Raw genomic sequence first — 26633 nt, forward strand, 5'->3', positions numbered from 1 at the left:
CACAAATTTTCCATTAAAATAATAAATCTATTGCTTTTAAGTTTATAAAAAATAAAATTTATAATATAAAACTCTATGTTTATGAAGCAAAGTAAAATATGTATTTAAAATAAATATATTTTAAATATCTTTCTTTTGATAAACAAATGTGGGAGGCAGAAAGACCTCTAAACATGGGAGGCTGAGCACCCTCTATGGAAGTAGAATCCAGTGGAAATCCATATTCATCTATCCATTAAACAGCTGTTGGAAATTAGGCAAGCTACTCAGTGCCTCCATGCCTTGTTTTTTTTATCCATACTATGGGAATGATAATGGCATCTGCCTCATAAATATCTTTCAGGCATTAAAAATAATATAAGTAAAATTCTTGAAACAGCACGTAGTAATTACATAGCACCCAAACAGTGTTATTTATTATTATTGCCATAAAATCTGGTGTTCTTTGGCAAGGGACATTTTTTGTAGTTACTATCTAATAATGTCAATTTTCTATCATTAAAAGTTCACCAATTTATTTTGCAAACATAGCTAGTGCATTTCCTTTTTAAAAAAGGGACAGATTTTGTCAGAAATTAAAAAATATTTTAAGATAATGAACCTTGCCTTGATTATTACTCCAAGAAGCATTGGCATATCCCAGTGGCTGTGCTTATATGATTTAGTCAGACAGCCTCAGCTAGAATTCTGATAGTGCTGTAATACTTAGCTTTTGTCAATATAAATTTACAAACTGTAAGACTAGATTAATTAGGTTCTTACTTCATCATGTCATAAGGATTAAATAAGATACTTCAGGTAAAACACTGAGAATACTGTCTGCATATATTAATATTCAATTAAAAAGAAATGGTTTTAGTATTACCAGCATCCTCAACAACAAAGGAATCAAGATGTCAGTTTCAGTTATTTTATTTTATGTTGTTTTGCACTACACTGAAAGTGTCAGCTGGCATATCATCTAAGTAGGACCCTACATACATCCAACAATTCACAAATGCAAACATCATTGGTGAAAGTCACCCTTATTATCATTTAATCAAGAATCCCACATCACCATGCTTTTACAAGAAGGGAATGTCTTGTCTCATAAATAGAAGCCTCTGGGTAGGGACTGCTTCAAGGTAGGACCCTTCAGGAGCTCTGTGACTTCATCAAGGAGCAAAATTTTTTCCACTTCTCTGCCCCCACCCTCATAGAGGTGGTTCCATGCACCACAGGCAGATACACCACAATCCAGAAGTCCTTCTCCCAGCATTTGTTACCTAAGAGCCAGAAGGCCATTACCAGGAGCCTTCACTTCACAGTTCCTTGGATCCATCTATATTTATATAGATCCATCTATATTTATAAACCTATCACTGGACAAGAAAGAAAAGGACCTTGATATTAATGGATTAGAACAATGATGAATGAACTCCAGAGACAGAAAGAGACCCATCTGCCCTGGGTTGTGTTGGAAGAGTGATCACCATGAGAAATGAGAGCTCTCTCTCCAGGAAGATAGGCAGGCGGATTTGGGGTCTGAAAGAGAGTTTTGTTATGCTCCCAAAATGAGAAAGTTCTTTTAAGTACCAATGCAGTCCTGGATACATGGTAGATAATAAATAGTCATTTTTTATTTCTGAAAATGCCAAGAAAATACTGTCTGGTGGTCAAGACAAGAAGATGAGTGAAACAATACAAGATGAAGAGTCTTGTCCAATGTCATATGAGACTGGAGTAGAACCGAAGAGCCTAACTGAAACCCTGACTCGCGCTGTCTCCTAAATCGGGGTTTTTAAGGCGTCTGATTTATGAGACATTTCGCTTCTAAATGTCTTATGTTAAACCATGCATAAAATTATATTCATGAGACATATTTTTTCATGAATAATCATTTCATGAAATTGTTTGCACATTTTACAAAGGACAAAATAGTCAAGGCTCAAACGCGAATGAGATGGTTTTATCTGTGTGGATCCAGCAGCTGCCAAGCATGAGCTGATCTTAGGGAAATGTCCTCCGGAAGGAAACTTCTGACACCACATGATTGACCTTCGTGTGCTGTCATGGCAAAGTCCTGGGGAGAGCCAGCTGCTAACAGAACTGTAGCATTTCCCAGTGAGGGAGAAGCAATAAAATTCATATCCCTGAAGATGAACAGAGCCACCAAGTTCAGCTTCAACCACAGCTTCAGATCTAAATCAACCCTCAAGACCAACAAAGGTGACTACATTTGCACTTGCCACAATGTTCACATCCTTTTAAACAAGTTAAAATATGAAAATCAACCCCCAAAAGACCAAGAATCTTTTGAAATGTGATGTATAAATAGTGTTCACACACAAATACTTTGAGGACATGCTGATTCTATGCCAGGAATACGGCTTGACTCATATAAAAGAATTCTAATAATTTTAAAGACTAAAATATTTGTTCTATACACATGAGCATAATTTGACGCACAAAACATTTTGTTCTAAATCTTTACAAAATATGGGTGTGAGGTGCTCTAAATATATCAGTAAGATCATGGCACATGTCTGTAAGGTGCAGAAGCTGACTATAAATGAGTTTTAATTTCCGTAATAAATTTTCGATATATTTTTTTAAATGTGTTCTTTGGAATCCATAGAGTTGTTTCAGAACAGTTCATCAGATCCCCTGATTTCAGTATCACGATGAGCTAAATAAGCGCCAGGCATTGCTTTTGGTACTTTATATATACTAACATTTAATCTAAAGGTATAGCAAAGGTATAACATGAATGTTATTACCATCTCTATTTTAGATATAAAGAGAATGAAAAAGAAGAGGTTTAACACCTTCCACAGGAAAGTAGCAAAGTCTGGGTTTGACCTCAGGTAACCCAGTGGAGTGCATTCTTAACATCATGCCCAAATCTATTAGGTTTCCCTGATAAAATCGTTTAAATAGCATGCAGCTTTTAATGGGTAGACTAATATACATGTTTCTGTTTGGGAATATAATAAAATGAAAAGGTCCATGACATTGATTTGTTATTGAACCAGATCGATAGTCCATTTCTAAAAACTGACAAAAAAAAGTCCTAAGTCTGTAATTAGTAAGAGAAGAAGGAAGCTAGAGTGCTCTCTGGGATGTAAAGTTGAATCATCCACATAAAATATTTTTTCTATTTGATTGGCAATTAGGATATATTTGGTACGGGTATGGCATCAGTTTCTTTATAACATATAATTAATACCCTAGCATTTTCCCATTTCTTAAATCCTTTTCTTCACAGCAAACTAGTAAAGCTTTATTTATAACCAAAAAGTGCTTCCAGTAGCAAGCATGCAGAGTAGGGGAAAAAAAGAAAGTATAGATATTAGTTTGTGACTCATTAAGTCTGGGGAGGAGGACTATAATTTAGGTTTTGACAAGAACCCAATGCCCATACTGCTGGTCTGGAAATCAGACTGTGGGAATCACAGTGTCCTGTGGTAACACACAAACGCATGGACCTCAATGACCTCATGGTCTGCAGGTTTATTTTTCACTCAGATAAGTTCAGCGCATGTCAGGAGGTGTCTTCATGTTGGAGCTGCTCCTCCAGGAACATGGCTACTAAGGTCACTGTGGCAAGAGTCCAAATAGTCCTGTGAATGAGCTGATTTCAAATGCTCGGCTGGGGGCTCATATGATTCCCATCCACATCTCACTGACCAGAATCTAGCCATGGCCCCATCAAACTACAGAAATCCTCCTTTCTCCATGAGGGAGGTATTCCAAGACCCACGGTGAAGGCCTAAAATCGCAGGTAACACCAAATCCTATACTTACTAAGGTTTTCCCATATATACACACATACCTCTGATAAAGCTTACTTTATAAATTAGGCATAGGAAAAGATTCACAATCAGTAATAAGAAAAATTATAAAAAACTGCAATAAAAGTCATGTGAATATAGGCCCTCTCTCTCTTAAGACCCTCCCTCTGCACTCACCCTTCTTGTGATGATGTGAGGTGATGAATTGCCCACCTGATGAGAAGCAGGGAGGTAAGTGATGGATGTAGGCAGCACAGCATGGTGCCAGGCTGCTATTGACCTCCGGAAGCTATACCAGGAGGATTACATTCCCAGACCTTGGTTGATCGGGGTAATTGAGACCACACAAAGCAAAATTGTAAGTATGGGGGCATACTGATGAGATGAGAGTGGAAAATGTAGGCTGTCTGTGCACCTGGGAAGAGGTATATGTGTGAGGTTTGGTGACCACTGCAGTGTGTCTACCCCAAGATTATCTATCTACTGAGTCAGCCTTGTAGGCTGAAACAATTATCATTCAGTGATAATTGTCATTACCAGGTCACCCTTATGTTTAGAGGAGCTTATTAAAAGCTGCACATTGTAAAGCTTTATGTTCTTCACTATAAATAGCACAGCGCCTTCTATACAACAGGTGTTCAATAAATGTCCATTAGACGAATACATGATATATACTCTACATGTTAACAAGTCATAAAGTCCAAAAAATATTTTTAATAATGTGCCGTTGATACTGTATGTAAATGTATAGCAGCTAACACTTTTTTTTCACATTTGCAACACATGGTTGAGCAATTTTCATGTATAATCTCATTTAATCCTTACAACATCTGTGCAGAGTTAGTTCTTATTCTTGTAGCTAAGATCTATGAAGCCCGGGCCAAAAATCTCTCTTCTACATAAAATGTTCATGCACATCCTGGCATGAAATATCAGGCAAAAGTGTTTTCGTTTCTAGGCAGAATTAATTCATAAACAAATTGATGTACATTCTGTCAAGGTCTCGGCTTACTCACGAGTTAGTAGTATGTTAATATCCTACAAGTTCCTATTTATTTAACTTCTCTACCAGAAGCTGATGCTTAAGGCACCCCTGAGCATGCCATAGAGCTCACTGCTTATTCTCTCATACATTGCAGAAAATAGTTTTTATGAAATAACTTATGTAGAACAAAGCATTTAAAAATCCTATATGAGTGGTGCATAGCTTAGTTTTTAATAAATTGAGCACACAGTGACCAATATGTCAGACAGCACTAGTTATTGCCAACAATGACTGAGAAATTTGTACTTAATGACTCCAAGTAGTAACATTAGAAAAGCATTGACACTCATAACAAACTTCTGGTAGCATTTCTTATCTTTCTCTTGGTTTTCTGCACTGTGACATCTTCTGATACTCCTTTCATGTCTGCATACCTGCATCCAACATGTGCACACACACACACACCACACACAAATATCTGTGGACAGAAGCAGATCTATAATTAGAATAAAGACATTTATATTTTCAACATCAGAAATTTGGAAGATAATTGACTTTATTCTTGCCCATGGTACTTGTAATCAATGTAGAATCTATGTAATTTTTTTCAAAGATTTTATTTATTTATTCATGAGAGACAGAGAGAGAGAGAGGCAGAGGGAGAAGCAGGCTCCATGCAGGGAGACCGATAGAATCTATGTAATTTTTAAGAAATTATGCACCTATCTTGGTTTGAAAATTAGAACATTTATTGTCAAAAAATATTAGGACTGTAGCAACTATGTTTGCTGACAGATAAAGCACATTTTGGTCTTTTTATTGTAGCTATTCTACATGATTATGCCTAATAATGACCTTATATATTTATCTGATAATGCAATTTTGTGGTCAGGGGAACCAACCAGTGAATATATCATATATATGATATATGGATATCCACATGCAACAGAATTTTATTAGTTTATTAGTTTAGTTTAGTTCTGCATCTCATTTTATTTAAAGAAAGTTTGCTGAATTGTGGATATAACCAGACAAATGTTTGTGATTCTCAGATTTCAGATGCATGCTCTATTAATTTATCTACCAGGTTAATTTCGAGTCTAGACTCTAAAATGATCCCTGCCATGGTCACTGTTCCCGTCCATTATTATTTCAAGAAATAAAATAATAGTGGTAATTGTCTCAAGACCAATACTATGATATGAAACAAGATCCTAGGGTTTTATTTCTTTAGAATGAACAGAGTGTAAAAATATTTTTTCAAATTATTTATTGTATTTCACAGAGCAGAAATATCTGGAGGGTTGCAAATCTGATATCCCAGTTCAGTTTACCCACGATACAGCCAGACAAACTCACACACATACTCTTTCTACAGCATGCTGTTTTCTTTGATTTTTCTCAACGGAAAGGAGTTGACTCTCGAGTTACATGGGACATAAGACTCCTAGAAACTAAAGAGATGGGGAGAGGGAAAGTCACTAACAAAGAGGAATGGCCCAATTATTGGCATTGTCTCTTGGAGCTAAATTATACTGTGGACATGGTATCTTCATCTCTCCCAACAGATAGGACATATAATGTAATTTCCAACAGGATCTACTCATAAGAAATGCTATATTTCAAATTGAATCTTAAGAATTAATATACTTTGAGAACATATCACATTTCAAATTTTGAAAAAAAAACTAGTTACTTGAGATTAGTTTCTATGAATTTCCAAACATCAAGCAGAATTTTTATTTCATTATCATAAATTATTGTTTTCAATCATTTTATTCTTAGACATTCAGATGGTATATATTGGTCACAGCTTCTCTGTTCCCTGGGTGACAGAGTTCCCTGTACTCTGCTTCTTGCGATTACTTGGGGTAGCTTTTGAAAAATGAGTGTATAGACCGAATTGTGTTCCTTTAACATTCATTATGTTGAAGTGTTAACCCCAGGACCTCAGAATATGACTATTTTTAGAGATAGAGACTTTAAACAGGAATTAAAATTAGGCCAGTCAACATGGTGTGTGGGGGGGTGTAATCCAATATTACTGGCATCCTTATAACAAGAGAGAAAGATGGAGTGTGTTGGGGAGAGAGATATTTTACATAATTTGACTCACTTGACTTTGTAAATGAGAAACTGGAAATTTAGGTAAGATGTTGACCTTTGCAATCTGGCAGGAAACTCGGGCAGAGTTTCTAGGTTGCAGTCTTGAGGCAGAATTGCTTCTTCAGGCAACTTCAATCTTTGTTCTTAAGACCTTCCACTGATTGACTAAGGTCCACCCACATAATGGAGGCAGCTGTTGTACTTAAAACTAAGTGCTTGCAAATGTCAGTACCTTCACAACATCTAACCTGGTGTTTGACCAAACAGCTGGGTTCCATAGGCTAACCAAGAAGACACATAAAGTCAGCTGTCACACAGGGAAATGGAAAAACATATTAACCTTAGATCTTTCTCTAATTTACACGATATTAGCTACAAAAATAGTGAACAGAATGCCAATATCCTATTCTCAAGACAGCTGATTTTGCCTCCAAGGTTTTTAGATTGCTGTATAAAATCGTTTAACTTGATTTTAAAATTGAAGCCACTCCCGGGGTGCCTGGGTGGTGCAGTTGATTGAGCATCTGACTCTTGGTTTCAGGTGGGGTCATGATCTTGGATTCCTGAGACTGACCCCCGTGTGGGGCTCCTTGCTCAGCATAGAGTCTGCTTGAGATTCTCTCTCCCTCTCCTTCTGCCTCTCCCACTCAAGCCCTCTCTTTTTATCTTTTCCTCTAAAATAAATAAATAAATCTTAAAAAAAAATTTAAAGCCACTCCTACGCTGTAGTTCTGAGCAAATTATTCAGATTCAGCTTAAAGCAATATTGTGATCCTGGGACTGTCTAAATTATTAGATTATCTAACAACAAAAAAAAGGACATTCTGTGTTTTAAATTTGTTGCATTATTCAGATGTTCTCCTGGGCTTATTTACTTTTCTTATAACAACCCACAATACCAACAAAAACTACTTGCCCAGCTCCAGGTGTCAAGAAAACAACAAGGTATGTTACTGGATGACACCAAACAAAATCAGGGGTAGATTCATTATTCCAGTAACCAGAAAAATGGCTTTGAGAAGTGGTTAGTTCTAGGGCTGACCAACCAACACGGATGAAAACCTGGGTCCCTGAGTTAAAGGAATAGGCTGTGTAATGAGATATGGATGCAGTCCCATTAGTCTTGACTATGGTTTGGTTGATTTCTGCCCTTTGCCTTTGGTCTCTCTATGTGAGATCAGCATTAAAAACACCAAGAATGGTTTAGAAAGTTAATTTTATTCTTTTATGAAGGATTAAATAAAAATTGATCAAAGACATTTTACTCTCTGCTTGAATTACATAATTTGAGTCTTTTTATTACCTAATTTAAGAAAAATTCTTTACTTTTCAGTTCTATTTTATACATCAGTGATTTTTAATGTTTGATAAATGATTAATATGGACACAATTGGATAAATTGTGTTTCCTATCTTTTAGAGAAGAAGCAAATGGATTTGACTTATATGTTTTATTTATTTATTTATTTATTTATTTATTTATTTATTTATTTTCTAAGTATTTTATTTATTCATTCATGAGAGACACACAGAGAGAGAGAGACAAAGAGGCAGAGACACAGGCAGAGGGAGAGAAGGCTCCATAAAGGGAACCCGATGCGGGACTTGATCCCGGGACTACAAGATCATGCCCTGGGCCAAAGGCAGGTGCTAAACTGCTGAGCCACCCAGGGTCCCCAATTTGCATATTTTAACCATAAAAAACAGTCCTGAGGTACTAATTGTACATGCTTTCATTTTTCTCAAATTTAAATATAAAAATAGCATTTATAAGAATGTATCTTTAATCATGTGTTAAACCTTATTATCTGCTTATAGTTCACCTTTTTTATTACTTTAAAAAGCTTATATTTGACAGAGAATGGTTACTTCAACACAAATGACAGGAAAATTGTGCAAATATAATTTGTGATTTCCTGGTTATGTCATGGTATCTTCCTCAACTCTAGCTGATGCTCGAGAATTGAATATGTTTCTTTAACTGAATTAATTCAGAATTATTTGTGTTAATGACCATTTGTCCTGAAAATTCTTCATAGTTAAAAGAGTAAAATGTTTTCCCAATTAAAATTGGGGGCACATGGTTAACCTATGTTGACAGTCCAGCAATGAACTTGAACTTACAAAATAAAAACCATTGTGGAAAGTATATAATTAGTTATTATCTGTTTAGGTACAAAGATAACTTCCTTTCTGATTCAAATATGTTTTATACATTAAGAAAACCCTTTTCAGGGGCACCTGGGTGGCTCAGTTTATGACGTGTCTGCCTTCAGCTCAGATCATGATCTCAGGGTCCTGGGATCAAGCCCCACATCAGGCGCTTTGCTCAGCCTGAAGCCTGCTTTCCACTCTCCCTCTGCCCCTCTCCCTGTTGTGCTTTCTTCCTCTCTCTCTGCCAAATAAATAAAATCTTTTTAAAAAAGAAAGAAAATAAAACTCCAGAGGCACCTGTGAGGTAATAATACAACTAATTATTTAATTCCACCAATGGATTTTGAAATCTGTTCTAGTTTTCATATTTCTACTAGAGTATTGTATGTACACTATTAGCTATTCATTCTTCTATACAGTTATTGAGTACCTGTCCCATCATAAAAAAAAATAAATTAGCCAATTCCCTCTTCTCAGGAAGCCAAACAGCTAATAATTAATTAACAATTGTAACTCAGTGCATAAGTGGTCCTTAAAATATGCAGAAGCCACAAAAAGGAGAACCCTACCTTGCAAAGTCTCAAAGAGTCCTGTGCTATATCCTGCGCAATAACTAAGAGATTACTATCTTTAATAGCCAAAGGACAATGGATTCCTTTTCAAAAAATAAAATGACTATAGATTGAGAAAGAACAAATTAAGGCTAAAAAATACATATTCTAATTACACAAATTCTGACATGCCTCTTTCTAGGCAATAGTTGATATATGATTATAATTTACCATGATTATCACATTATCATCATCCAAAATACAAATGTTTATTTTCATAATCTCAAGATAGATATTACAATTTTCAGTCATGAAAAATCAAGAATGTGTAGGTAACAATGTCTGGAGTGTTTTTGTTTAAAAAAAAAAAAAAAAAAGCAATCTGGAGTGCCTGAGTGGTATAGTCGGTTAAGCTACTGGTTCTTGATTTTGGCTCAGGTCATGATCTCAGAGTCGTGAGGTTGAACCCAGCATTGGGGTCACACTCAGCACAGTGTTTGCTTGAGATTTCCTTTCCTTTTCCCTCTGCACCCCCAGCTCATAAGCACTCTCTCTCTCCCTAAAATAAATAAATATTTTTTAAAATGGTTTAAATTTTTTTAAATGCAATCTAATATAAATTAATAAACCAATAAATCTAAATAAATTCAAATCCAAATAATAGGTACTTATATAATAATAACTGAGGGAATATTTATAGATGGCAAAAAACTTCCTTCCGCCTGTTGTAATATATAGTCCATGATAAAATACTATGTTAACCATTAATTGCTCACATGTCTCTGTGACTATTTGAAGGATTGTAGGATTGTATTTGAAGGCAAAATATTAACAAATCAAATACATAGTACATTTCATCTGATAGGGGGCATTTCATGTATTCACTGCAGACAAAAATTTAAATGATGCTGGTACCAATTTGTGACTCCCTGTAATTTTCATTTTTCAGGTGAACAGTAAATGGATGGAAATTCTGGCCCATCCTGAACAGTTTTGGAAGATAGATTGTGTATAGGATTGATCTGAGAAGATCTGGGTGAGCAGACTATTAATTGAAAACAGTTCTCCTTCTGGCCACTGCTTTCTAGTGTTTCCACCCACAGAGAGACAAGAACACCAGTTTGCTGTGTTTTGCCCAGTTTTCGCCAGACTGTCTCTTCCAAGAGGAAAATCCTCAGACCCAGGCAAACCTCAAGGGCTAATGACCCCAAGATTAGGATGTAAAGCTGAGTGTCTGAAGGCAGTGTGTATGTGTGCCTCCTCCAAACCCTCCCACAGATTCAGAAAAAGAACATCAAACACTATTTAGGCGACACTAAAATTTTTAGAACATTATCACGGAAAACTTATTCAAAGTTGTATCCATTCAAACACCCACATTACCCCAAAGAACTTATTAGGATAATAAACAGGAAACACTATTAAAATAAACGGTAGGTTAATACAGTGTTTTCATGGGTATTTTTAAAATAATCTTAACTAAGACTTTTATTAGGAATACCTGGCAGTAAACTGTTAATAAGGACATCTGTTGAGCATTTAGATGGTAACTAGGCCCATAAAATTTTAATCGGCAGTTTCTTCAGTATTTAAGACTAGATTGCCATCAACATATTTTTCATAAAGAAAGTCATGCACTACTGTCAGTTATATTTATTACACGAAGGAACATTTTAATATAATAATGCAGATGTTTTCATTCTATAAACCCCAGTGGTACTTAAAGCTAGGATTTTATTACTTGTGCCGAGGGCCAAACAAAGCTATAAACCTGCTAAATTCTAACTCTGCAACTGCTGTTGAGTTGTGCACATTTGAGTTGTAAATTACAATATAAAGTAATCAAATATGTATAAAAATGGTAGTCATGGAAGCAGGATCCTGGATTCATAAGATTTCATAAGAAATCAAGAAAAGAATTTATAAACATCAACACTCTGCTCTGGGTTTATGAAATTCTCTTCCCAAAATATAATGCCATTCTAATAACTTAAGAAACGGCCTGTCAATCAGCACTAGGTACGTTCTCTTCTTCATGTCCCCTTTATTCACAGCTTATTTCCAAAGCAATCATATTAGCCACCCTCTCACCTCCGTCTTACACTTAGAGTGACCAAATGCTCCATGTTGGGTTATTATGAAGATATTAAAACCATTCAAAGGGATCTCTCCGAAGACCATTTGTAACACACACAGCATTTAGAAATATCTACGCAAAGTAACAGACTTGAAGGATAGGAAATTCTTCGGCTCTGAGCTAGAACAAAACAGCAAAACAGCTACAAAAACCACAAACACACTGAAACATGGAATTTTGCATATGTAAGGACATGGAGATGGTGATAAACTTGAGACTAGAGAGGTTTGTTTTCTCCAAATTTCTTGCTAACCCTCTATAATCATATTATTCCTCTTCCATAAGAAAAAAATCAATTATCTCAAACACTGCATATATTATGAACTTTAAAACAGTGTCAGTTTTTTCTCAAGAGTCTTGGCAACTGCATGACAAAGTATACAATTTCCGGAGTGTTTCATTTAGTAAGACATATTCCCCGACGTTACTAAAATGAGCAAGAGCAAGAGGATGTGGCACATATCTTAATGGTACAGACTGCCTCCAATAATCCCTTTATAAAATTTAGATTTGTCATGATTTATACATTTGGAAGAAATCTACAATTTCAGCTTTGTAAAAATGTTTTCTTTCAAAATACAAGGAGTTTGGAGTCAATCAATCCCAGTACTGCCCCATATGGAATGGGTGAACTGGGTGAGTTATCTAAGCTTCCTAATCCTCAGTTTTTTTCCTTATAAAATAAAGATAATAATACCAAACTAATTGGACCGCTGGGAGGAAACATGAGCTGATTGCACACAAGCAGCATAGCACCGTAAGTGGGACACAGAAGTATCTAAAAATTGGAAATGCAGTGCTCTCAGTGATTCATGATGATTATTTTATTGGTATGGAAAAAATTGGAAAGGATATTCACTAAAATTTTCACAAAGCTAGTGTGTATGGATTATAGGTGGTGCATCTTTGTATTTATGAATTTTTTTGGACAAAATCACAACAGGCAACCTTGTTTGTAGAATTCAATCCAAAAATCAAGAAAAGAATAAATACAAAGAGCTGAGGCTCTATCATATTAGGACTCAAAACATACCAAAAATACATCAAATTTACCATGAGATCATTTAATACGAATTTTCTATATAATTGTATGATTTACATCAGAAAACAAACTATTTTAGACTATTTGAGAACTATATTTTGTTATTTATAACTCTTACCTCTTTAAAATATACAGTCATAAATTTTACATTAAAAATGGCTTTTGAAGGCAGCAGTGGCTCAACGGTTTAGCGCCGCCTTCAGCCCACGGCGTGATCCTGGAGCCCCAGGATGGAGTCCCATGTCGGGGTCCCTGCATGGAGCCTGCTTCTCCCTCTGCCTGTATCTCTGCCTCCCCCTCTGTGTGTCTCTCATGAATAAATAAATAAAGTCTTTTTTAAAAATGACTTTTGGCGGTACCTAGGTGACTGAGTGGATTTGAGCGTCTGACTCTTGGTTTGGGCTCAGATCATGATCTCGGCGTCCCAGAGTTGAGCCCCACATCTGGTTCTGTGTGCAGCAGGGAGTCTGCTTGGGGAATCTGTCTCTCCCTCTCCCTCTCCCTCTCTCTCTCCCCCTCCCCTGATTGTGCATGCACGTTCTCTCTCTCTCTCTCTCTCTCTCTCTCTCTGTCTTTTTAAAATAAATAGATTTTTTTAAATGGCTTCCAGAAAGGAATATTTCCTTTATTTTAATCATGAGGTACCATTCTATAAATCTACCTTTTCTAATGAAAGCCCTGATTTAGCAAATGAATGTGTAACATCAATACTTATTCAGTGTAGCTCTTTCTAAATAACAAGAACAAAAACTCATCTATCTGACACTTCCTACATGCTAGGCACTAAGTGCTTTACACAGTCCTCCCAACCACCTTAGTAGGTCGGCACTATCACCATGTACTGCACAGAGAGGTTGTTAAATTTACCTAGTCACAAAGCTACGCAGTGGCAAAGCTGGGATTTGAACTTAAGAGTCTATGCTCTTGACCCCTAAGGTACCCAGGCTTTCTAAGTAAGAAATGCTATGAATTGGTGACTATGATGACTATTTCAGAACACACAGGGAAAACACACCAGGAAAGTGAGATAACCTGTAGGGTATGTCCATGGATATTCAGTTTATCTCAATTCCTACAATAATAATGTGTGCTCCATTTGTATTAAAAGATATTTCTAGGGACACCTGGGTGGCTCAGCGGTTGAGCATCTGCCTTCAGCTCAGGTCGTGATCCCAGGGTTCTGGGATAAAGTCCCACATCAGGCTCCCTGCGAGGACCCTGCTTCTCCCTCTGCCTATGTCTCTGCCTCTCTCTCTCTCTCTGTCTCTCATGAATAAATAAATAAATAAAATATATTTTTAAAAGATATATTTAGATTAAAATTGTGATAACTTTATCTAAAGAACTTTGACATTCATTCCAACTTGTGTGTGCATGCCCGTGTGCATGTGTGCGTGTGTGTACGTGTGTGTGTGTTAAGTAAAATAACAGTGGGAAGTATATGAAACAATTATTGACAACTTTGGAGCCTGTATCAGAACACTGAGGAACACTAAGATGCCTAAGTGTATGGAAAATATTACTGTAAACTTTAAGTATGTTTAGTTAGGAAGTATGTCCAGATTATCACATCTTTGAAATATTTAATGCAACTATCCCAAAATGTGTTTTGAAACAATGTCACAATAATTAAGTCAACTCAACATTTAAAACCTACTTGAGGGATCCCTGGATGGCTTACCGGTTGAGCATCTGCCTTCGGCCCAGGGCGTGATCCTGGAGTCCCCAGATCGAGTCCCACATCAAGCTCCCTGCATGGAGCCTGCTTCTCTCTCTGCCTGTGTCTCTGCCTCTCTCTCTGTCTCTCTCATGAATAAATAAATAAAATCTTTTAAAAAAATAAAAAATAAATGAAACCTACTTGAAGTTAGGAAATTTTATTCATCATTCACCTATTTTTGGCATGAAGTTCAATCCTCCAGTCCAAATAATACAGAGATGAATTAATGTTCTCCCCCCCCTCGCCGCCCCATATAAAGCTGTTGCACATATGGAACGCAGTGCCACGTACTGATACAGGAAAATAGAATGGTGTGCGTCTTGCAGGGAAGGTATTGAGTTCATCCTTTGAGACATCAGGGTTAGGGGGAAGGAGTAGACTTTAATGAGATGGGAGCTTGAATAATTATTTTTAAGGATGAAAGACATACTGGTAGACAGAATCTGTAAATCTGAGTATGTAACAGAAAAATAATAATAAATTAATAAATTAAGGACTGGGGTTCCACCAAAAGAAATAAGAGGAGAAACTGATGATAGAAACAGGTGGGAAAAAAAAGAAACAGGTGGAGAAAAGGGTTCATGTATGTGTTAAGATATATATATATATATATATATATATATATATATATATATGGGGAAAATAGGAAAAATATACATGCAGAGCAATTTTCCAATAGGAGATGGGCACTTAATTCACTTGAATTTGCTTGAGCTAAGAAAGTATAGATATTAGGTCAACAATGGAGCAAAAGTGGAATGGGACTGTGTCTTTGAGGATTTTGAGGTTTAGAACAGCAGTGTGAGAAAAATTTTATACAGATTGTACAACAGCCCAGCTGAGGTGTGCAAAGATTGGTCCATGTGAACCTTCCATGATTCCACCACCACGGCAATCATGGTCACAGGATGCTGGAACTCTAGAAGAACACTTGCATCAAATTCTGCATTCATCGCTTACTGACTGTGAATTGTTTTTAAGGTACTTAAATGTCTCACAGCCTTATGTGTGTGTGTGGGGGGGGACATGTGTGTGCAGGTGGTTCCTGTGCACTCCTGTGAAGACAGGCAGCTGTCTACACCTATTTTGTGTCTACAGACTGTGCTGCACTCAGTGATGAACAACGTGGGAACGGAGGAAATGAGGACTCAGCTCCCCCAGGGCCCATCACTGGAAAGACAGGAATTGAAAACGGAAAGGATGAAAGAGTCCCTGCAAGAAGGAAAGGAAAGATCGCAAGGTCCTCTGGGAGGCAAGAGAGGCTAGGAAATGAGGATGAGCTAGAAAGATCCATTTTACTGAGAAACAGGGTCACAAGGAGAAAAGGCACAGGAAATGGGAGGTGTGCCAAGGGCCTGGAGGTTGGAATTTCAGGGTTTCAAGAATGCTTTCAGGTAGAGCAGTGTTACATGACCATGCAGTGACCCAGGTGGCAATGGATGGGGATGGAAGAGGAGAAAGTGGGACTCTGCCCCTGGGCCTGAGGAACAATAAGCTTTTCTCTTAAAATAACCCCTACAAACAACATTTGTATGATGTTTCAGTTTAAGAATATTTTTTAAAAAATATTGATACTCCATCCTTCTATTACATCATAACCCCCTGTGAATACTGTGCCATGCTCCGCACTTTAAAATGAAGTTCAGTAATTGCCCACATGCAGAATGCCAGTCCAGGACGGCAGGTGCCTGTCCCACAGGTCCTGCACTATTTCCATGCATTGCTTACCATCACTTTAAATTCTACCTGAGAACTTGTTTTCCTCTAAAGCAGAAAAAAAATCAGAGAAAGCAAGAGAAAATGTACATAACAGGAAAATACAATTTCACATGTAAACCATGAATTTATGTAGCTGGAAACTAAAGATAGAGGGGTCCAGTGCCCAATTCAATAGCTCTTGACCTCACCTTCAGTTAGCATTTCAATATTCAACATACTTAGGTTTGTGTGGAGGTATTCTAGGAACTATTTCAACAAATTACATTTTAAAGTTTGAGCTGTACTTGATATATATTTAGTATTAGCAGACAACTAGGACATTTTATATAAATTGTTATTAAAGACATAATTCAAGGTAAGGTGATCATGTAGTTTCTTGGTTGTCATTGTCAAATCTCTCTCTCACCAAATCTCTCTCTCTCTTTCTCTCTCTCAGCTTTTGAATGAGAACACTTTACCTTCAACGTATTATGCAATTTTCTTGAAAAAGACTTATGTTAGGTTCATTTCTTCTTGATGATATCACATCCTAAATTAGGTTTTATGAAACTTACAATCTCTTGTCATATGAAAAGACAAACTTGTTCAATAAAAAATATATATATATTCTGAGTGTTTTTATCACTACAGCAATACTGTTACGTGAAGTCCTATTGAGTCACTTATCCAATCGGCAAGTACAGAGATAAAGGCAAAGCAAAAACAATCCCTCAGGAGTGAGCTATTATCTAAAGCACAGCCACTGAATGAAAGTCTTCAAAATTGCCACTGGCTGAGGAAAAAAAATGGTAGAAGAAATAAACAACTCCTCAGATTTGAACATAATATATTTAAAAGTAAAGATCTGATTTTTTTTTCTAATTCATTTCACAATCTTGCCTCACGGTCTGAATCATGCCACCTTAACATAACCCACTTTCACTTCCCTGCACAATATGTCACTGTCATAAAGATAGCAACCACGATTTTCCCAGTTCCTTTGGAATTAACCAATGTATCTTTTAGCTTAGCCATTTGGGGCCATACAATTCCTCTTCCCTAAAATTTTGGGAAGGCCAATTCCATGTGCTTCCTTCCAAGAGGAAGCCAATGAATGAAGTTTGGAAATTCACAATGACCTCAGTTTTGTCGTTCAAAAGGTCCATAGGTAACTGCCAACACTGCCATGGCCATGGTGTACCTTGTTTTTGGCATCTGTGCTATTTAAATGATATATGAAAGTACTTATGATCTAATTTCCTAGGTGATGCAAGTGTGCGTGTGTTTAGAAATCACTGGAGCAGAAAACGTGGCTAAGATAAGTAAAAAGAAACCACCCAGGGGAAAAAAATAGAAAAAGAAAATAGAATGCTCTGTCTTTTCTTGTTTTTATTTTTTCTTTGTGATGCAGGACTTTATATATATATCTCTTGTTTTCTCTTCGAATTTCTTAAAAGAGCCATAATTACTTGAAGGAACCCCCTCGCTAGTGCGTATTAGCGGATCTTGTAAGGTACCATTTTCATAAGTCAAAGGTAAATTGGAAAGAGCTTCTTGAGCACCTCTCCCACCCCTCTGCAGTGTTCCAGGCACCCCTGCACCCCCACCCGGTGAACATCTGGGAAACTCCCAAAGAGTGTGGTGGGGAAGGGTTGATGCCTAGCAAATGCCCAGAGAGGGTGTTGACTCTAGCCAGTTCCTCATCTGCAGGACACTGCTTTGACTTGTAGTTGTGTTGTCTTCTTCCTTTCTTCCTTTGCAGGTCTTTTCAGCACTAAATTCAGACATCACTGGAAAAGCTCAGGGCCCTACCTGAAGGGGAAGAAAATCCAATAGTATTACAAAACAAGACCATTATAATATTTTGATGTTACTGTTTCCCCACTTTGTGTTGCTTTAAAAAAAAAAAAAAAGCCTCCCCTGTAGCTATGTAGCTATGCTTTTAATTGGCAGAAAAAAAGAAGAATCCTGTTTTTATAAATTTTTGCTAAAAACGTTCTCCAGGGATCCCTGGGTGGCGCAGCGGTTTGGCGCCTGCCTTTGGTCCAGGGCGCGATCCTGGAGACCCGGGATCGAATCCCACTTCGGGCTCCCGGTGCATGGATCCTGCTTCTCCCTCTGCCTGTGTCTCTGCCTCTCTCTCTCTCTCTCTCTCTCTCTCTCTCTCACTATAATAAATAAATAAATAAATAAATAAATAAATAAATAAATAAATAAATATTAAAAAAAAAAAAGTTCTCCAGATCCTGCTGACCTCCTTCTAGGACCCAGCTGTACTTATTGATCCTGCTTCTCAGTGTTATACGTGCTAGCTGGAGGGTCACCTGACTCCCCAGAGCATCCATTTCCTTCACGGGTCTCATCCCCTGACAAAGGGTGAGCCCTGCACATGCATTCCATCACACGCATGCTCGCCCAGAGCCTGGACCCAGAACATCTCCCTGCGAGTTTCCTGCGCATCCTGTACTCACCCTGGGCTTCACTGCATGTGCAGTGACCTAAAGGAACCAGTGGGCCCCTTACCCCCAGCTGCTCCCTGCCCACTGTCTCTACCCTTCGAAATTCTAACCCATGCATTAGCAAAAGTGCTGAAATTAATGGAGGAAGTTTTAGCCTAATAGTGTATAATCTTCCTCCAGGAACCTGTCATTTGGGGTAATTCTGTGATCCATCTCCTTCCTATTACTTCCCACGCCTTTCTCAAGCCCAGTAAAAAATAAAAAAAAAGCAAAAATAAAAAAGCATTCGCATATTTCTAATACATCTTAAGACGTTAGTAACTGGCTCTTTCCTGTTTTCTGATGGTCCTCACCTCATTCATCACTTTCTATGATGTCATACACATGCAATGTTATATATAATGATGGGCCAACTGGTGGCTGATATTATATACATTTTACTGTACATTATCCTAAGTGTAACAGAGTCTTCTCAAGTGGAACTTCACTGAATCTTTCAGCATAAAGAAGGAAAGTATAGCTGACTACAGTTTAATTCGGTCTCTGGTGGCAGAAGGACTTTGTTAAACTAATAATAAAATCAGTGGTTTAAAGTGGAAAATGTAGTAAATTACTAATTTACACTTTCATATTTAAATACAATAAAACAGCATGGTCACAGTCTTTTGATTAGCAAAATATTCTAATCAACAAATTCAACATTCATAAAATATGTGGTAGAAAATGTTAAGGGATGATCCATTAAAATACACAGACTACGAGAATAACACTAATTCAGAGAATATTTTTGGCAAAGGCCCTCATATTTTTTGTAGGGCCTCAGGATAAACATCATGAGTCGATTTACAAGTATGGTTTTAAGTTAAAAAAAATTGATACCTTGATTTATAATTGAGTCGAATGTCTGATTAAAATTAATGACAGGGATCCCTGGGTGGCGCAGCGGTTTGGCGCCTGCCTTTGGCCCAGGGCGCGATCCTGGAGACCCGGGATCGAATCCCACGTCGGGCTCCCGGTGCATGGAGCCTGCTTCTCCCTCTGCCTGTGTCTCTGCCTCTCTCTCTCTCTCTCTCCCTCTGTGACTATTATAAAGAAATAAAAATTTAAAAAAAAAAAACCTGGGTTTAAAATTAATGACAGGCATACTCAGATGTGAAATAAAAGAAAATAATGCAGTTATTAAATCTAATTTTTTTATCAGAATATACTATTTAGAGACATGAACCGTATCTTTTTCAAAAGAGGCTAATGTCAGAAATGTACTATATCAGGTCATAGTATTTGGGGAGAGATGACAAAATACTATCTTATACAGAAAAGTTTTGCAGTTCTTACTTTATTACCTGTTATCCAATACAATCATATAAAATAGATAAGTGTTGGGTTTTTGATATCTACCTTTATTAATTTTATCTTGAGGGGATCCCTGGGTGGCGCAGCGGTTTGGCGCCTGCCTTTGGCCCAGGGTGCGATCCTGGAGACCCGGAATCGAATCCCACATCGGGCTTCTGGTGCATGGAGCCTGCTTCTCCCTCTGCCTGTGTCTCTGCCTCTCTCTCTGTGTGTGTGACTATCATAAATAAATAAAAATTTATAAAAAAAATTATCTTGAGTTTATGAAAGAGGTGTTCTGGTCAAAAGCAGTCTTATTAATAAGTGCATCTCTCCATCTCCCTTACCCCTGGGGCTACCGTGAGAGCCAGGTCAACTGTCCCACGCAGTAGCTGGGTGCCCACAGCTGAGGGACAAGGAAAAATGATTTGTCCCTGTTTTTAAAGGAGTTGGAGGCTCCTGTCCCTCTCCCCTCTGGAAGAGCATCCTTGGAAATGTAATGCTTCCAAAATCTAATCCTACCCCTTCGATATGTAAATAAAATCTCTCCAGGAGCTATCAGAAGTCTCAGCTTTTAAGATCACAATAGGTCTGTCTCTAAATTCTAGCGCTTCATCCATTTTTTTTTCTTTCCTATAGACAAGCAAGGGAGCCCTGGGATAAGAAATGCATGGCTCGTCTGGCGCTGAAGGCCCCTGGTCCCAGACTCATTTTTTTTTTTTTTTAAGATTTGATTTGCTTTGTTTGGTTTTGTTTTGTTTTTAGAGATAGCATGAGCAAGTGTGGCATGTATGATGAATGGGTGGAGGGGCAGAGAGAGAGGGAGAGAATCTCAAGCAAAGCCTGCACAGAATATGGAGCTCCAACACAGGGCTCCGTCCCAGGACCCTGAGACATGACCTGAGCTGAAATCAAGAGTCAGCCACTTAACATACTGAGCTACCCAGGCGCACCCGAGACTCATCTTTAAAAAGTCTGGTTCAGCCACCCATCAGGCAAACCACAATCCCTGAGGATGCCCCACTGAGTGCAAAGTCACAGTGCAATGATACATTGCCCCAGAAGACAGCCAGGTGCTGGGGACCAGGTTCTGGCCCAGAGGCTATGCAGAGATGGGGCCACCCAAGGCTGGAACACAGGAGGGCACTGCAGTAATCTCAGGCAGCAAGTCTATCAGCTTCCGGAAAGCCAAAGGCCATCCCCACACACTCCATCAAACTCCCAGACAGGGACATGGACTTTAAGGTGTGGAATCCTGGGGCCCCCACCCCAAGTCTGCAAAGATCCAAGACAGCCACATCTTGAACTCATGGCTCTATTGTACATTCTTGGGGACAGTTGTTCCTCCAGGAACTGAAGTGTCTAGAATTTGTTTCAGGAGAACTTGCTGCCTGTACCTACCTTTCCCCTGGAGAACAGTCCCAAGGCATTCATTGTTCTCTCTTTCTGACCCAGCCCAACTGCCAGCACCCTGAGATAAGGGAGCTAGCTCCTCCACCCAACCCTTCAGTCAGGAAATGTTCTCCACTTTTGAACACCATGGTGCCCATTTCTTCATTTCTTGGAGACCAACAGAGATATCTAAGTTCTAAGGCTTCATCTCTAACCATAAATATCACGGAAGAAAATGCTCTGGTCTCAGGTCTCCTGGGACTTACCCAGGCTGTAAGCATTTGGCTCTATCCAGGACAAAAGAGAAACTTTATTAGCCTTTCCTTTTGGGATCGGAGAAATTAGTTCTACAAATGGCTACAGATGTAAGTCTTCTGATATCTGAAGAGTCTTACAAGGCTGGGTGTTCTACAAGAGCCCTGAGAAAACCAGGGACGTTTTATTTTCCCATAATATCCCTCGATATTAAATAATTCTACTTAATGGATCTAATTATATTAGAAGAAATTGAAAAATAGCTCTTTTTAAAAGTATTTTATATATAAAAGCAAGATCAAACAGTTACAAAAGGAGCATTCAACACTGAAACAGAGAAAAGTGGTTGGTTCAGACATTTTTTAAGCTTTAGAAAATATTTTAAAATCAGACTAATGTCAAGTCGTTCACTAAGTAAATAACTGCTAAGTGAAGTAACTACTCTCTTTCTTTATTAATTCATGAAAATTCCATACTTTTAAAGGACAAAAATAACTATGTATGGTATGCAGATTAAATAGAATATGTTTCCTGGTACTTTCTCCATTAATGAGAACAAATTTTGGGGTCATGCAATGATAATTTAAATTTATACTCTTACATACAAAGTTGAAGATGTTTGTGTTTGAGGTTCTCATATGTTTCTTGACTTCCCACATAGTAATACAAATTGCTAATAAGAGGTCATTGGGATAGATAATTTGCAAGATGCATACCTTGGTGTCATCTGTTTCATCCAATATGTATTTTATTAATTTCAAACTCCTAATACGTAAAAGCATACTTTATTCTATGATATCCTATCACTTGGGTTAATACACGTGGAGCAACTGGCACCATGTCTAGCATATAATTAACTCATAATAAATTGCAACATTTGTTGTTAGAGTATTATTTGTTCATGCTTTGTGCAAATCTGGAAAAAAGTAAAGTCAAGTGCAGGAAAAGGAAGGTTTCTTTGTGGAAAAACATAGCTCAGGGCCCTGATGATATATCATCTAATTAGGTGAGTCATTAACACCTCATGATACTAAGGCTTACCTACATAAGTGTTAAGTGCATTTAAGAAAATCAGGGCAGTTTTCTTCCATAGTAAGATAAGGAGGATAAGAAAGTATTTTAGGATTATCACATGCTAAAATTATCTTCAGTTGCTGAGTAGGATGTAGAAAATAACCGGAGCACTCAGCTACTGAAAACAAGCTCAATGAAAAAGGCACCTAATGAATACAGATGCTTTATGTTTGTTCTCCTAACCTCATTATGACTACAAACCTGCATGCTTGCCACTCTGCATATATCTTTTTCTTTATTATAATGTAGACTGTCCTCCTGACTCCTGATCTCATTTAACTGATCCAGAAATGGATAGTTAAAAATGCAAAAGTTCCTTGAGTTCCCTGTTAATTGATGTGATCAATGGACTAAGTATTTGCAAAGAATTTGCTTTTTCACAAAATGGCTAACCATCTATCCAAAAACAGACTGCAACTCCCAAATATGGAATTCAATATGAGAATATTAGTAAATACTTTTGGGACTCATTGAAATGCTCATTGTACACTCCCTTTTGATCCTCAGAGGTGACCATTAGATACACGACTCAAATGCTTCTGGGAAAATCTGTGGGTTGTTCTGATGGAGGGCAGAATGCTAGGGCAGGACTCACTGAAGCCTGGGCTGTGCACCATGTATCTGCCATGATAGCCAAACATTTTCTGCAGGTAGTCACACACTGACATTGCTAGTTTTGCTAGCTTCCATCTTGACCACATCAGGTTTAAACACACACACACACACATACACACACACACACACACACACACACACACAAAGCAAACAAAAAATACAGGTAGAGAGTGTCTTATTTTCATTAGATAATCTTGCATGAAACATTTCTTGGTCCTAGTCTATCAGTTACTTCAAGAAAGTTTTCTAAGTTTAAGAACAAAAGCATCCTGACAATCAATCCTAACTGGGATTCTTAATAGTAGCCCAGCAAAACCGAATAAGCAGAGAGAGTAGTTCCCTTCAGCTCGGAATGGAGCCACTGAAAGAGGGTCATTGAGTGCTCTGGGTGCCAATTAAGGGAAAAAAATGAGATCTTGAGAGGAAGGTACACATTTTGTTAGGAGGTACTTGAATAGGGTTCCATGAAAGAGGAGGTCCCTCACATCAAGGGACTGGGCAGGAGCTTATGGCAATGAGAGTAGAAGGGGCAAGAGAACTTGCCTGGGGAGAAAATCACGGACTAGGCTTGAGTCTAGGTGGTGTCGCTCAGCAGTACCATGGGGAGTGTCTGGTCAAAGACACTGAAGGACAACTGCTTGGGTCCTATAATCACAAGATTATTCTATCACTGGCCACTAGATGCAGAGTATAGTTTCACAGGCTGTGCAGAGCAGACAGGTACTAAAATGGCAAATAGCAATGGCGTATCCACTTTCTTAGTATGAAAACAATTGAATGTGTAAAATTTTGGGTTTGGAGCCTATGGACTTTTGAGCTAATGAGTGTCAGCATGCTGTGAAGTTACCAAAAAAGCCTGGAAGCCAATATAGAGGGGTCATCTTTGGCTCATTTATATAACAAGCCACTGTCTCACAACAATGAGAATGATAGTCCCCAGTGCCGCATCTTGAGTATGAGGAGTTTTCCAGGATAACAATATAGTGATAAAGATGAAGATCCAGAAAGAATAGTATTAATACAAGTCTGAGTCAGAAAATCACTAATATTGAGTATTTTAGAAATGAATTACCTTATCTTTAATTAAGCATATAAAAGAAAAGTCTCTCACTTCTAGTTACTTTTATCTTATTACCATTGTAATTACATTATCTTATTACAACGGTAATAAGATAAATACTAAATAGTTTATTTGCTTTCCTGTATATTTTCTCTTTATTCTTTTCCTAGGCAGTGTCTCCAGAACAAATTTTCTCTTCCTTTCCTCCAAAAGCTACTTGATATATCTTCTTTCTAATTTTCCTTTTCAAGAAATCTCCAGAATACTTTTCCTTTCCCTGGTAATAATCATTCAAAAGCTGCTTAGCTGAAAATATTAGGGTTTTCTTTCCATTCCTACATGCTCTGGCACTTAGTCAAATATTATAACCGTACCTAATTTTTCTGAGCTATGGGAGAAGAAGAATAATAGAAACCCCACATATCACCCATGGGGCCCGAGGACACAATGCTTCCTGAAAATTGCAACATAATCAGAATATCAGAGCAGACTGTCCCCAATTCCCTCTTACTAAGTTGACAAACACCGAGTAACAAGTTAAAGCATTCTATCTTCTGACATAATAACTTACTCTAAATACAGTTAAATACTGGAGGAATTTGAAGCATATAGTGACTATAGCAACAATAAACTTTAACTCTAGCTCAACTCCTGAAAAGGCTAATTCAATACTTTGCAAAAAAAAAAAAAAAAAAAAAAAAAAAAAAAAAAAAAAAGCCCTAACAGAGAAAGGCCTGCCAATTTCCAGGATTTCAAATATATATATATATTTATCTGATTCTTTATCATCTTACACAAGGTGTCTATCTTTCACCAAGAAAAAAAAAAATCAAGGAAAAGAAAAACAAATCCATGTCAACAGACAAAATAATCAACACAATCAGGCTCAAATGTGACCGAGCTATTAGAATTATCAGAAAGGGAATTTAAAAATTTATAGTTTATATGTAAAAAGCTTTGAAAGAAACAAAGGACAACATGAAAGAGCATATGGATGGAGCACCTAGGTGGATCAATGGTTGAGCATCTGCCTTCAGCTCAGATTATGATCCCGGGGCCCTGGGATTGAGTTCCACATTGGGCTCCCTGCAGGATTCTCCCTCTGCCTATGTCTCTGCCTCTGTGTGTCTCATGAATAAATAGACAAAATATTTTTTAAAAAAAGCATAAGGACAATTTTATCAGAGAGATAGAAACTGTAAGAAACAAATCAAATGAAATTGATAGAAATGAAGCACAGTAAAAAAATGTTTCCTCTAGGCTCATCAGGCTCAACTTACCCAAGCTAAGAATCAAGAATTTGAAAATAGATTAATAAACATTACCCAAAATTAAAACATAAGAGAAAAAGAAAAACCTGAGTGCACACACACAAACACACACATAATGTGCTTCTATGGCAAATATGACTAAAATACATGAAATTGGAACCATATAAGGGGAATAGAGAAGAGGGGGGACAAAGAAATATTTGAAGCAATAATTCCCAAATATTTTCCAAAATTAATGATATACACAAAAGCACAGATCCAAATAGTTCAGAAAACATCAAGCAAGAAAAATAAATTGCACACATGGATTTATGTAAGGCAAACTACTAAAAAAAAAAAAGCCAAGAGAAAATCTTACAAGTAAATGAAAACAAATAAATATGGCAAACACAGCAACACAGGCAATAAATACAGACTTCTAATAAGCCCAGGTAGGTGGAAGAACAATGGAAAGGCAAATTGGAAGTGCTGAGGAATTAAAAAAATCCAACAACCCAGATTCTGCATCCAGTGAAAGGATCCTTCCAAAATCAAGAAAAAAAATAGAGTCTCTGTGACTAAGATACTCTAGAAGAATTTATTGCCAAAGCCCTGCACCACAAGGGATTTTAAAGAAAGATTTGAATGCAGAGGAAATAGAACACCAGATGAAAACATGGATCTACACAAGCAAATGAGAAAAGCCAGAAATAAAATAAGTTAGTTTTAAAATTTATTATTTTTTATTGATTACTCTAAAAGATGACTTCACTGTCTAAAGCAAAAAAAAAAAAAGCAACAATATTTTGTGTTTGTCATGTATGTAAAATGTATGACACAAATCACACACACACAAAGTGGCAGGGAGGAATTGTTAAGTATAGTGTTGTAAGGTCCTTAAACTGCACGTAAATTATTTGAAAGTAGTTTGATTAATAAAGGTGCACATTTTAAATTATAGGGAAATCACTAAAAGCAATTTTAAAAAGAATTATAAATAATGTCTTAAAAATAGAAATAAAATGATGCCT

Source organism: Nyctereutes procyonoides, unplaced genomic scaffold (assembly GCF_905146905.1).
Source record: "Nyctereutes procyonoides isolate TBG_1078 unplaced genomic scaffold, NYPRO_anot_genome, whole genome shotgun sequence".
NCBI classification, from domain to species: domain Eukaryota; kingdom Metazoa; phylum Chordata; class Mammalia; order Carnivora; family Canidae; genus Nyctereutes; species Nyctereutes procyonoides.